Here is a 15,111-nt window from a genome sequence, read left to right on the forward strand (position 1 = left end):
ATGCTTTATATAAGTTGGGTGTATTTCTTTGTCTGTGTGAGGGGGGAGGGGTACATGCTTATGAATACAGGCACCTTTGGAGGCGAGAGGTGTTGGATCCCCTGGAACTGGAATCACAGGCAACTGTGAGTTGCCTAATATAGGTGACTGGAACCTAAATCATGTTTTCTGCAAGAGCATCAGGCACTTTTAACTACTGAACTTATCTATCCCCCAGCCCCAAGAATCAGCTTTTGACTATGCTTTCCCTATTCCTATGCTTTCTATTTCATACCATTTTCCTGTAATCTATATTATTTACTCGTGTGTGTGTGTGTGTGTGTGTGTGTGTGTTTCTCTTTTCATTTGTCAAGTTTCTGAAGGCCAAGATGTATATTACTGATACAAACACAAGACCAGTCTTGATAAGACTTTGTATCCACTTCGGATCTTGTCTCTGACACAGATATACATTTTCCTCTCAGAACACCTTTGGCTGCATTCCATAAGCATTGGGGGGTTTTCATTCCCAGCAAGCAGAAGGTACTTGTCTAACTACTATGGGGCTCCACTAACCAGTTTGTCATTTTCAGGGATCGTTTAATTTCCTGATATTTATTCATTTCCAGAATTCCCTCCCATTGTTGAATTCTGACTTAATTCGATTGTTTGGAGAACACCGTTTATATTATTGCAATCTGTTTGTATTCATTAAGATTTATTTTATGGTCTGGTCTACTGTCTACCTTGGAAAACGGTCCACATCCGCTCGAAAAGAGTGTGAAGTCTGCCTTCGCTGGATGGAATATTCAGAAGATGCTAGTTATATCAGTCGATTGGCAGTGCTCTTTAAACCTTACTGCTAAGCATTTTGGAGATGTGGGATAGATGACCGTTACTGCTCTAATTCTTTGTATTATTTAACATCTGCTTCACGCTATGAATACAGCCAGCTCTTCTGCTGACTGTCTGATTGGCTTGTCCGTTTCCGTCCTTCCTTTTTGAGTCTTCTCACATGTGTCATTGCTAGGGAACATGTAGGTGACTTGCATTTTGTGGTTGAGTCTGCCGTGCTCCTTCTTCCTGAGGTGATGAGACCCTTCAGTTGTAATGTCGTTATAGTTGCCATTCGGGACTTTTTATGTACATCTGTCTCTTTTCTTCTGTCCTTTTACTTCCTTATTTTGTAACAAATAAATATTTCTTCATAGCATTTTGACTCCTACAAATTTCTTAGTTATTTTATTTTTGGCTTCATTAAAGTTATAATATATGTGGTAATTTGCCCCTGGGGACTTCTAACCAGTGTGTACTGAATTCTGGGAAAATACAAACCCCTTGCCCTTGCCTAGCTACATTTGCCCCCTCTCTTATTTGTGCTAATGTATGTATATAGTAATGTAAAATAAACATAAATATAGATGGGTAATATTATTTTTATACCGTTTTATGTCTTTTGTAAAAGGGCAGGGACTAGAACAGAAATGGCAGAGAGAGAGAGAGAGAGAGAGAGAGAGAGAGAGAGAGAGAGAGAGAGTCTGTGATATTAACTCATTTATGGCAGTTTTCATTTCTTCCTGTGGACTCTGATTTCCATCTGCTTTCAATCCCTTTCTGCCCAGAGGACTTTTTTATAAAACCTTGTAAGACAAGTCTTCAAGCCATCACTGCTGTTGGCCCTTTTAGTCACTGACTTATATTTTAATCTGGGGCCATCTTTATTTAGCTTTTGTTTGAAGGATATTTTTGATTACTGTGGAATTCTTCTCTTGGCAGGTTTAGTGTTTTCTCACCCAGTCCTTTTTAATATGCCCTTTTGGTTTCCATTATGTTATATGAAAAAGCAGGGTTGAAGTTAGTGTCCTTTCTAAATGTGTGGAATCGTTTCTCTTTTGTGGCTGCGCGCGCGCATGCGCGTGCATGTGTGGAAGCCAGGCGGGGGTCAATGTTGCCTGTCTTTCTCAGCCAATCTCCACCTTAATTTCTGAGATGGGGTTTCTCACAGAAGCTGGAGGTCTTCTACTCAGCGAGGCTGACTGCACAGTAAGCTACAGGGATGTGTTGGTCTCCCCGGCACTGGGATTCCAGGTACAAACTGCCATGTCTCTGGCTTATATTACTTGAGTACTACGGGTTTGAACTTAGGTCCTCATGTCTATTTGGCAGAGATTTTACTGACTCAGCCATCTCCCCACATCCCATTTTTTATTTTGATTCTTGCTTCTCTGTTTAAAGATAGCATCCTCAGGGCCAGTCCCGGGTCTGTATTTTAGTAGACAATGACTGTCTGAGTTATATTGAGACACTTCAAGCAGGTAAGGCTTTCATTCACTGCCGACATCTACCAACAGGCAAGAGAACAGACTTAAACATTGGGGCACTCTTAAGTCTGCTCCAGCATTTCCTCTCCGCTAAGCCCTTCTCTGGTTTGCCTACACATGTGCGCAGCCTGGGAAGCCAGCCAGAACTGTGTATTTTGCCTTGTGCCATCATCTGGTCTATCTGCCTGTACGTGCAGCCCCAGGCAGAAATATACTCACCCTATCCATGACTAGAATCTCAGACTAATAGAGTTGTCCACCTCCACGCTCAACCGCTGCCAAAGGCAGCCTTTCATGTGTGCTATCGCACATGTGTGCCTCTGATCGAGACCCAAGAAAGTCCATCAGCTTCAGCTCTACGTACCGCTGTCCTTCCTCACAGACTGCCACACTTCAGCAGACTGTTTACCCCAGCTGAGCAGGGATGGTGTGCTCCGAAGCAGCCCCAGGCTAAGGCACTGCTAAGGCATGGCCCTCTGGCTGTCCTCATCCAGCATTCAATAGTTTGGTTTGCCCATTCACTTCTGTGACAAGGCAGTCCTTGAAGTTTCGTGCTCACCCCCTCCCCAGCGCTAAGACTACAGGCATACTCCATTGCATCAGATTAATCCATAATTTCAGATTCAGGCTATCGTTTTAAGCCCAGATCCTGATCCTTAGCGTACATTTTTGATTTTCTGCCATTCTGTGTAGCTGACATATCGGTTTCCAAGTGTTCCTTTATATTTAGAACTCAGGACAACACATTTTCACCTTCCTTATTCTAGCTTTAGAATTAAGGGCATCCTCAAGTGTAAAAGATCCTGGAGGTGACACAGAAGAAGGAAGTCGGGTTCAAAGGGAAAGACATTGGTCAAGGCTAGACAATGAGTCAGTGAGTCGAGTCAGCCTGAACCTGACCTTGGGTCTTCTACTTCCCAGGTGATGGCTTGAGTACACATCCATCTGATTTCCCACATCATCCTGATTAGGTCCCCAGAGCTCCCTGCCCCTAGAGGACACAGGTCTCATCATAAAGGGATAACAAGTTGCTTAAAAAGGGAATTTAAAGTTTCGTTTGTGGCAGTTGTATACATTCTTTTGTTCTAATTATAGAAGGATTAGTCTGGCTTTAATAGTTAACTATTAATAATTCATATAATTATCTTTAATAATAAATTTCTGTTTAAAAACGTCCATTCGTATTGCTTGTTTCAGGGACTTCCCTTTAGTTCTGGAGTTTGGTTAAAGCTTATAGCAGATTATTAAAGCTTCCATAAACGGAGATTTAATCAGGCAGTTTTTTCTAAAAAAAAAAAAATAAATAAGGATCAGTTTCCTATGAAAGAAGATGTCAGAGAATTAATAATGTTCAAGTAGCTAAATATGTGTGCATCAGAGTTACAAGAAGAATAAAAACCCTTCTGTAGAGCCAGGAAATCCCTCCTACCTCAGCAAAATGTGCTTTCAGAGCCTCTAGGGCCAGATCTCTTGGTTCTGCTGTGGCTTTCCCTTGTTGTTATGTTCTTTGTTGGACATAACAACTGGCTCCCTGGCTCCTTCCGCTGGCTCCCTGGCTCCCTGGCTCCCTGGCTCCCTGGCTCCCTGGCTCCCTGGCTCCCTGGCTCCTTCCGCTGGCTCCCTGGCTCCCTGGCTCTCTGGCCCCATGGCTTTGGGTTGGACAAAAGAAGGTACTAGCAAGAAAAAGGGGAGATTTGTCAGATTGGACTCTGATTTGGCGGTGGCCATGTTCTTCTGTTGGTGGTTTTCTGTTGAGGCTGCAGACTTCACAGTGTCTTGGACACAACACTTTTCCTGTGTCTTCTCAAGTTCAAAAATGGAACCTGTTTGCCTTCTTGCTAGTTCTTGGTGTGTTGTGCTGCTGACGCAGGGTTACTAGCCTCTGATGTTCTTACTCACTATAACCCTGCTATGCAAGTATGCTCTTGATCAGTGATTCTCAACCTGTGGATCGTGACCTCTCTGGGGTCAAACAACCCTTTCACGGGGGTTGCCTAAGACAATCTGGATATCAGATATTTACATTGTAATTCATAACTAACAAAATTACAGTTGTCAAATAATAACAAAAATAACTTTATGGTTGGGGATTGCCACACCATGAGAAACTGTTTTGAAGGTTCACAGCATAAGGAAAGCTGAGAACCCCTGATCTAGATGAGTGCTCGCGTCTTTGATTCCTTTAGCATGCTGGAACTGTATGAAGTTCTGAAATGCAGAACTAGTTTTGCTTACATTCCTGTAAAGTACCGTCATGGTTCATATTGTCAATTTGACAGGATCTAGAATCACTTAGAAGACAGCCTCTGGGTGTATGTGTGAGGGACCAGCTAGATGCAACTAAATGAAGCTGAAAGATCCATCTTAACTGTGGGCATCACCACCCCAGGGTCTGGAGTCCTGGACTGAACAGAAAGGCTGAGTACCAGCAATCTCTTCTTCCTGACTGTGGATAGGATGTGACCAGGGCTTCCAGAGACTGTCACTTTGCTGTCCCCCTAGCCCCAGGACTGACCATCCTGTGGAACCACAAGCCAGATGAAACCCTTTCTTCCTTAAGTTGCTTTTGGTGGGTATTTTGCTGCAACAAAGGGAAAAGTAGCTAATACAAGGACCAAATAATGAATTCCGAGACCTTGTTGATGGGGCTGGCTTGGTTATTGCTTTACTATATGACCTTTCTACCCTCTGAGTTCAAGAGCGTCACCTGTATAAAATACTTGCATTAAATCAGAGGCCTTTGTACATCTTTTTCTTATATGCCTTGAAAGGAACTGTGAAAAATCGCCATAATGACACGCTTTTAAAAATGTATTGTTGTTTTAAATAGTTATAAAGGATATAGCATGCTGCAGCTGATAGTTATTAACATTTCTTCAAATGTAACCAATGCAATTTCAATATCCAATGTAATTTTTGGATGCAACCCATTAAGCCAACCGGGTTCCTTTACTCTCAGGGGCCTGGTTTGCAGTGGCTGTGAACATCATCTCCCTTGGTGATATAGCAAGTCTATTTCTATATGGATTGGCCTAAGGGACCTTGGAGACAATGTTCTGGTATATATATATATATATATATATATATATATATATATATATATATATATATATATCTGATCTCAGGGCTGTCCCCAGGGAAGGCTCCAGACCAGTAGGTGGGGTGCCCAGGGCACAATGTCCAGGAGTCACATTGGCCAGATCATCATGTCCATTCACCCTTAGCTGCAGGATGACACATGACTGAGGCCCTGCATAGAGTCAAGTTCAAATTCACCTCCCCCCCCCACACACACCAAAAGATCCATACCTCAAAGAATTGGGGCTTCTGTAATACAGATAAATTTAAAGATGTGATAGCTGAGAAGCGGCCCATCCCTGATACCTAGGGTCAAACATATCCCCCAACCTTGCTTCCCTGGCAACACTGCACCCAAGACCTTCTAACGGGACTGCCCTTAACCCACCCCATCAAACCATATTTGGTAATAAACCTCACATCCAGTCTGAGGAACAGCAAATAAAACTATACAGTTCTTTCTTCATGGCACCTCCCAGACCGTTGGCTGGGTAAAGATGAAGCGCACCATCTCCTTCCCTGCCGCTGGTCAAAAGCTCGTGGGGTGGATGATGAAAGCAAGCTTCGTGTTGTATGAGAAGCGCACGGGCACAGAGGAGCTGCTGAGGCACTCGGTAGAGTGACAGGTTGGGTGGTCCAGCTCAGTGGTGGGAGTGACAAACCAGGTTTCCCCATTGAAGCATCATGACTTGACCTGAGGCAGAGTGCACCCACTGTTGCGTAAGGGGCATTCTTATAGACCAAGGTCGCTGGAGACAGGAAGCACGGGTCTGTCTGGGAATGCATTGTGGAGGTCAAGCTGAGCAATCTCAACTTCGTTATTATAAAACAAGGAAAGTAAGATATTCCTGGGACTGCCATTGTGAGGAAACCAGTGTGCCTCAGGGGATGGGGCCCACAAGAGCTAGCAAAATCCGAAAGCTTCTCAACGTCTCTAAAAACAGATGATGTCTTTCTTTGAAATGAAAGAAGAGAAGGAGCCCAGGTCCAAAGCACCCAAGGGTCCACGTCTTGTTATTTCACGTGTCCTGCAACGCAAACTCAGTGTCCACGTCTTGTTATTTCACGTGTCCTGCAACGCAAACTCAGTGTCCACGTCTTGTTATTTCATGTGTCCTGCAACACAAACTCAGACAAATTGCTCTGAAGAAACAATGTGCTAATAAAAATAAGGAGGCTGCGGAATATGATTAACTTGTGGCCAAGAGAATGAAAGAAGTCAACAAAACTCATCAGAATCATCTTGATATCACAGCTAAATGAATACTGTGTTTGTAAATGGAAATATAAAAGTTTTATGTTTTCTGGGTCCATAAGGCTTTTGTGTGTGTCTGTGTGTGCTGTGTATGTATATATGTATATATATATATATATATATATATATATATATATNTNTATATATATANATATANATATATATATATATCATATATTAAGAATTAAGAATATATATCTTAATTGAGTCATTAATGTAATCAATTTGGGGACATTGTGAATCAAAATTTGAATTATTGTTAAATAGGAAAGGTCAGATGAAAGGAAATATGCATCTCAATGAAAAGCAAGGATATGGTGTCTCCATTAAAGGAATCTTTAATGGAGATTAAATTTTGCTCTCCAAAATATATGGAACCAGATATCTCCCTGCCCCAAACTCAGGTGTTTCTTCTCTCGCCACAGTAAGAATTGGAGTAGAGGGCTAGGGAGATGGCTCAGTGAATAAGAAGCTTGCCGCACAAGCATAAGGACCTGAGTTTGAATCCCCACATCCTGTGTACAAACCCAGGCATAGAAGTGTGCACTTGTAATCCCAGCATTTGGAGAGAGGTGGTGGATGGTAAGAGGGTCCCTGGAGCTTGCTGGCCAGACAGGCTAGCCAATCAGTGAGCTTTCAGGGAGACTGCCTCAAAAAAACATGACGCAGACAAATCAAGGAACACATTGAACATCAATCTTTGAGTTTTATGTGCACCTGAATACATGTGTATATGTGTCCATACATGCATCCTCACCCTTCCTCAGTGAACACACATGAAAGTAATTGTAGTGGATAACTGAAAAGGATGATGAAGGAGATAAGAAAATAAACCAGATCTATTCTTTGCCCTTTGAGTCACAGGTAGTTCAATTTCAGAAACTCTAGACACGGATGGATTCTCTTCAATTCCCTAAGCTGGCCAATCCCCTTGTTAGCTGTATCCCAGAGAATACGGATAGCTGTGACATGAAGGCCCTTGGCCTGATGGTTTCTCAGAGACCCATGGGCTGTGTGCTTGGGCAGTTCCCATCACTGAAACATCATGCCTCATTTTCACAGTCTGAAAAATGGAGATGCATACAGCTCTCCCTTGGGCTCCCCGCTCCTCTTGTGTGTACATGTGTGCACTGGTCAGAGACCAACTTCAAGGGTGTGTTTTTTTCTTAGGTGCTAACCGTTTGCCTTTCTGAGACAGCATCTCTCACTGGCCTGGAACTTGCCAAGTAGCCTAAGCTGTCTGCTCAGCTAGACCCAGGGATCGAACTGCATTCACCCTCTCAGACCTTAGACAGCAAGTACGTGCCTCCAGGCCAAGGTTTTTTTTATTTATTTAAAGCTGGATGCTAAGGACTGGACTTGGTTCCCCTGCTTACCAGGCAAGCGCTTTATCAGCTAAACCATCTCCTTAACCCATCGTGGGGATTCTTTGACTGAGATAACAACTAGAAAGATCTCTCCCAAATGATGCACTCTGGGAAGGAAGCCAAGATCCCCCTTGCCTCCAGTCACCACAAGCAGCCTGTTTCCCTCCCTCAGAGGCCCCAATGAAGGCAAGGCTGTCACTGAGACTGCCTTGGCATCCCTGTGACAGAAAGCAGAGTGCCTGTTGGCTCGCTTTCATGGGTTTAGTTTTTGTTTGGGTTAAGTTTTTCCAACTACTGAGGCTTTTTTTTATTTCAAATGCAAAGTTTCCACCAGTCAGTATTTACCCACAGGTCCTGACCTTCCCTTCTTCAGGAGGGTGACCGCTTCTGGTGGCTCCCACCAGAGAAGCAACAGCCATGGATTTGGACATTTGGAGAGTCGTTTTTGGCAGGTTTCCTAGGGTTCCCTATTTCTCAGAGAGAGGATTATCGCCAGCCTGTGTGCAGGGTGTGTGAGCCCAGAAAATGACAGTTACTGCTTTCCAGGAACAGAAAGAAAAGATACTCACTGTGCCTTCCTGGAAGGCTGAGGTTGCCTGGGGGCCAACTTTGAATCAGGGAATCCAACATTTGAGCTTTCTACAGGAGAAACAAAACGAGACGCTGATGTGCTAAGAGATCGTTATGGGACTCCGTGCAGTGCTTTCTGCTCTGATGTCTCATCTACACTAACTTCATTGCTCAGACACTGGCATAGTGGCTGGCGCTGACTGCCACCTTGCCTCCAGAACGGGGATCTCGCTGGCTGAGCTCTACACTCTCAAGTCAGTTTCCTGCAAGTGCAGAGGAAAGCCCGTTTCCTTTCTCTAAAGAACCTATGTGTGCACATTGTTCCCCCTGTGGCCCCCTTATTCACTGCCCTTCGGAGCTCACCTATAATTTATGGGCCCTCGGGGTGCTTTACCTAAATAAATTTTTACTTGAAATTTAACTTTGTTCTGAGACGGGCATGAGAGCTTGGCCTATAAGGTGCTTGTGCAAGTATGAGAATCTTAGCTCAATCCCGACACTACTGACATAGAAAGATGGGTGTGGGGCATGTGTGCTCGGGGACATGTGACAGGTGGATCCCTAGGGCTTGTCAGCCAGCCAGACTAGCCTAATCAGGAAGCCAGTGAGAGATCCTGTCAAGGTAGATGGTTCTTGAGGAGGAATGACACTTGAGCTTATCCTCTGATCTTCATATGTACCTGTGCATACAAATGCATTCACATACATGAAAATGCATGTACATACAAGCACACACATGCACATGCATGTAGTTCTGTTCTTTAGTTAAGAAAAATAGTAAGTCACGGGTTGTGTGTATTCACAATCCAACTTCTTATCTTTCTCTGTTTCCAATCCTTGAGCCATTTAAACACAGCATCATTCCAATTGGACCTGGGTTCAGCTATGTGACTTGCTTTGCCCAATAGAAGGTTAGGGAAGGCAAATCTACAGAAAAGTTTGCTGAGTGCACAGTGGACTCATCTGCCCCTCTGCCATCGTCTGGGCTAGCCTGCTGCAAAGGGGAGACATGTGGTTCAGAGCCAACTACCCCAGTATGTCACAGCCAACACAGCTCAGCTAAGAGTCCATTTAGAGTTAACTCTAAACGTGACCAAGCCCAACCAAGACCAGAAGCTATCAACCGACCTGCAGAACGATGAAATGAAATCTGTTTCTTATCTGAAGTCATGGTGCTTAAGGAATGTTTATTACACTAGGTAGTAGATTGTGTATAGAAAAGAACAGTGTGCAGAATAGGTAGTGTATAGAACAGAATAGAATAGAATAGAATAGAATAGAATAGAATAGAATAGAATAGAATAGAATAGAATAGAGTAGAATAGAGTGGAAAAGAAAATAGAATAGTTTGCTTTCTGGTAACAGAATTCTGGGAACACTGAACCCACATGTGACATGTGTGTGTGTGTGTGTGTGTGTGTGTGTGTGTGTGTATGTCTGTCTGTTTGTCTGCCTGTGATTTTCATGGCAGCTGCTAAATTAGGTTGACTATGTACAAGATGTGTCAATCTATCATTCAGTAGCATGCTTTTTTTTTTAAAAAAAAAAAAAGAAACTTTTTATTGATTCTTTGTGAGTTTCACATCATGCACCACTGTCCAGTTCATCTCCCCATTCTCTTATATCTGCCCTTCACAACCTTACAACCGTACAACCTCCCTGCCCCTGAATAAAAAGCACACAAAAATCCCATCATGGAAGCTGTAGTATGTCACACTGTGTCCCACAGCATATCCCTCTGTCCACACGTCTTCACTGGCAAGTGTTTTACTGCAATGAGTCATTGGTCTGGTTCTAGATCTTTGGCTTCTGTGATAGCATCAATCAGGATCATCACCAGGACTCCTACTGGTTATCCTGCTGTTGCCCTGCACCATGGAGATCCTGCAGCTTTGGATCGGCAGGACTGGTCCTTTCGTTTTGTTTTTGGTTTTTTTGTTTGTTTGTTTGTTTGTTTTTTCAAGACAGGGTTTCTCTGTGTAGTCCTGGCTATCCTGGAACTCACTTTGTAGACCAGGCTGGCCTCAAACTCAGAAATTCGCCTGCCTCTGCCTCCCGAGTGCTGGGATTAAAGGTGTGTGCCACCACGCCCAGCTTAGGACTGGTCCTTTCATACTTCCCAACCATTTGCAGATGGTAGAGATGTTGGGGTAAGCCAACTCAGAGCCCTGGATCTGAGCCTGGGTGGTAGCTGAACTGGTTAATGCCCTTGCTCTCCCTTATCTGCACCACCAGGGTGAGCTCTCAGCACTGCTCCAGCTAGGCCACCCAAAGCAGCCATCTGCAGGAGGCAGGGTCAGCTCTCCTGCCCTCATGTCCTGGGCCCAGCTCATCTGCACCCATGCCTACAGAGCCAACTACACCTGCTGCCCCGTCAAGGCACATGGGCCACTCTCCCAAGTGCTGCAGCCTGTGAGGGGCTGGGACAGCTCTCTCTCTCTCTCACAACACCCATACCTTCACCATCAGGGCCAGCTCCACTGTGCTGCCCAGGTGAGGCGCAAAACCCACTCTTCGAAGTGCTGCAACTGGTGAGGGAGGGTCGGTTCACCCACTCTCACGACCCTGGGGGTCAGCTCTCCTGACTGCTTGGGAAGGGGTGAGGAAGTGGAGGGCACAGTGCCCCGCCCCCAGACCACCTTACAACAGAGCTAGCTGGGCTAGCTCTCCCTGAATCACACCCTTGGGGCTGACTCACCTGGGCCCCTGACACCAGGGCCAGCTCTACTGGGCTGCTCAGGCAAGGTGCAGGGCCCACTCTCCCAGGACTAGCTCTTCTGCTCTCATGACCCTGTGGGTGGCTTTCCCAACTGCTGCAGGTGGTGAGGGGGGAAGAGGGGGAGGACATCACCTCACATCCACACCACCTCACAGCAGACAAGTGGTGGGGCCAGCTTTTCCAGGCTCTTGTCCTCAGGGTGGCTCATCTGTGTCCTTGCCACAGGGTCAGCTCTGCTGTGCTGTTCATGCCCCACTGTGCAAATCCCACTTGCTCTCCTGAGCACTGCAGCTGGTGAAAGGTGGTACCAGCTCTCCAGAGCTCAACCCCTAGATATCCACATGCATGCCCAGTCCCCATGTTCTCTATAGTAATATGAGCCACAGACATTGACACTGAGCCCTGCTGCTGCATAGCCATAGACTCAAGACATGGTCCTCCGAGGCTGCTTGGCTTGGGAATCTCACCATGGCCCCAGATGGGCCACTCACAGCAGGCTCCTCCTCTCCACCCTGGAGTCTCCAGTTCCATCTCTCTTCATAACGCTCAAGCTGCCCCATTTCTCTTTCCCTCTCACCCGTCCACCACATACACACACGCATTGTGGTGGCTCCCGCTGCAGACTGACCAAGTGGCTGGCAGGCCCCTGGGTGACATCTTCCATCCACACTGTGTGGTATGGCAGCATGGGGGTGTGGTGTCTAAACCCCACCTGTGTTCTGCGGGGGAGGGCAGATCTGTGGTGCACATGCCTCTGCCTTTGTCCTTGGGAGCTACATTGCCTGGATTGGATTGGATTGGATTTTTATATGCCCTAGGCATAAAGCAGCTTTGGCCACCAAGCCAGGCATCAAGCTAGGAAGAAGAAAGAACTGTCATCTGCCCTGTCCCTGGCTGATAGATGAACACCACCACCACCAAGGTCTCTTCGCCCATTCCCAGGAGGGAAAGGAAGGAGTCTTAAAAATGACATTTAAATGCTTCTTCCATGAGGTAAAGGATCTGCCTCATAGACATTCAGCATGGATGAGATTGAATGTACAAGTACAGACTCTAGAGTGGGGCAGCTGGGTCCAAGCCCAGATCTACTTATGTGCTGTGTGTCCTTGAGCAAGATAGATTAAGCTCCTGGTCCTCTGTCCCTCACTTGTAAGACAGGAAGGCAATAAGCAGCACCCATCTCATAAAACGCTGACAAAGAACAATAGATTTGTTTTTTTTTTTAATCTTAAAGAACTTAAACAGACAAATAAAATATGCATTTTTAGTATACAACACAATAGGTATTTATTATGAAATGAATGCTCAGCCAAGCTAATTAGCATACCTCTATGTGTCCTAGGCATCCCTCAATGCTTTATTTTTCCAGGAGAGAAAACACTTAAAATCTACTCTCTTAGTAATTTTCAAGTACGCAGTACATTGTTGTTAATGATATTCTCTGGGTGGTTGTACTGGATAGCTTTGTGTCAACTTGACACAGCTGGAGTTATCACAGAGAAAGGAGCTTCAGTTGGGAAAATGCCTCCATGAGATCCAGCTGTAAGGCATTTTCTCAATTAGTGATCAAGGGGGGAGGTTCCCTTGTGGGTGGTGCCATCTCTGGGCTGGTAGTCTTGGGTTCTATAAGAGAGTGGACTGAGCAAGCCAGAGGAAGCAAGCCAGTAAAGAACATCCCTCCATGGCTTCTGCATCAGCTCCTGCTTTCTGACCTGCTTGAGTTCCAGTCCTGCATCCTTTGGTGATCAAAAGCAGTATGGAAATGTCAGCCAAATAAACCTGCTTGTGGACGTTGTACATCGTGGTGCGGAGCCTAGTGCGCACCACGATGTACAACGTCCACAAGCAGGGGGGAGAGACCCCTTGTGGGTGGAACCATCTCTGGGCTGGTAGTCTTGGGTTCTATAAGAGAGTGGACTGAGCAAGCCAGAGGAAGCAAGCCAGTAAAGAACATCCCTCTATGGCTTCTGCATCAGCTTCTGCTTTCTGACCTGCTTGAGTTCCAGTCCTGCATCCTTTGGTGATCAAAAGCAGTATGGAAATGTCAGCCAAATAAACCCTTTCCTCCCCAACTTGCTTCTTGGTCATGATGTTTGTGCAGGAATAAAAACCCTGACTAAGACAGTGGTACAACATAGATCTTGGCCTTCTGCTTTCTGACTGAACTCTCTGCTCTTGTATCATCAGCTCTGTTCACATCATCCTCGCCCCAGGAGCTCCCCCACCCTCACCCCACCCCCTCAATTCCATGTAACAGGTGAGATCATAGGGCACAGGTCTTTCTACAACAGGCTTATTCCCCTTACCTCACCACAGTGCTCTCCAGGGTTGCCTACATTGTCACAGATGGGCAGGGTGCCCATTTCTTAACTCTATTCCATTATGTATGTACACCATGTTTTCTTTATCCATTCATCCCCTAGTAGATACTTAGTTATCTTGGCTATTCTGAATACTGTTGCAATCAACAAGGAAATGCAGATATCTCTCTGACAGTTTGATCTTACTTCCTTAGGCTATATACCTAGTTACAGAATTGCTGGATCATATAGTCTATTTTTAATTACTTGGGGAATCTTCATACTGATTTCACAATGGCTATGTATTTATATACCCCCCCCTTTTAAAGGGATTTGTTATATGTAAGTACACTGTGGCTGTCTTCAGACACCCCAGAAGAGGACAACAGATCTCATAACAGATGGCTGGGATTTGAACTCAGGACATTCGGAAGAGCAGCCAGTGCTCTTAACCACTGAGCCATCTCTCCAGGCTGCAAATTTACATTCCTATTAGCAGATTCTAAAGTTCCTTCTTCACCACTTCTGTCAGCACTTGTTATTTTCGGAGTTTTGGGAAGTAGCCATTGTATCAGATATGATGTAATGACTTACTGTGGCTTTGATTGGCTTTTCCCTGGGGATTAGAGATGCCAAACAGTTTGTTATACAACTGTTGGCCTCTTGCATATTTTCTCTAAGGAAATGTCTATTCAGGCCCTTTGCTCGTTGCTTAATGAGGCTCCTTGTTTTCTTGCTATCGAGGTATTTGAGTTTCTTGTTTATTTGGGGTACTATTCTCTTATACTCTGGTTTTTCAACACTTTCTTCTATTCTGTAAATTACATCTTTCTCCTGTGGCTTGTCTTCTTTGCTACGCAGAAGCTTTGTCATCGGCGTCGTTCCTCGTGTCTGTCTGTCTGTCTTACATGCACTTTTGCATCGATAGCCAAAATGTTACCTCCCAGGCAACCAACATGGAACTTGCATTCTATGTTTTTTCCTAACTGACAGCGTCTATATGCAACCATTTAGTGCATTTTCAGTTGATTTCTGTGAGTGTCATGAGATGAAGCCCTAACGTCATTCTTCTGCCCTCAGCTTTCCCAACACTATTTATAGAAGCCATCCTGTGCCCCCTGTGTATTCTTGACATTTTAGCAAAAACCAATTGATCTTAACACACTTTGAATTGCCCATTGTGAGGCCTGGGTTAGTATCTGTTAAGTAAATAAAGTGTGACCTCATTTAAGCCCAAGGCTTGGTAACTGTTGGGGATATCTTGACTGTGCTTATTATTCTGCAGGAAGGGTACACTTGCATCATGGATGGACTGGTTTGCGTTCAGGTAGGTGGCCATTAACTCTAATGAACCAAATGCATACTCAAAAAATAGGAAAACACATGTTCTTTTGAAAGTACACCCCATTGTACAAATTGCCCGCACTCTGTTACTGTTTCTTCTTCTTCTTCTTCTTCTTCTTCTTCTTCTTCTTCTTCTTCTTCTTCTTCTTCTTCTTCTTCTTCTTCTTCTTCTTCTTCT

General features: G+C 44.8%; 1 non-coding gene across 1 annotated transcript; it reads left to right on the top strand.

Moving 5' to 3' along the window:
- The first annotated feature begins 5,220 nt into the window (after window positions 1-5,220).
- LOC115064283 lies at window positions 5,221-5,354 on the top strand. Its single transcript, XR_003844126.1, has one exon. It is a non-coding gene; the product is annotated as a small nucleolar RNA SNORA70 (small nucleolar RNA).
- Window positions 5,355-15,111: the final 9,757 nt, after the last annotated feature.

This window comes from Mus pahari, chromosome 6, assembly GCF_900095145.1.
Source record: "Mus pahari chromosome 6, PAHARI_EIJ_v1.1, whole genome shotgun sequence".
In the NCBI taxonomy this organism is placed as follows: domain Eukaryota; kingdom Metazoa; phylum Chordata; class Mammalia; order Rodentia; family Muridae; genus Mus; species Mus pahari.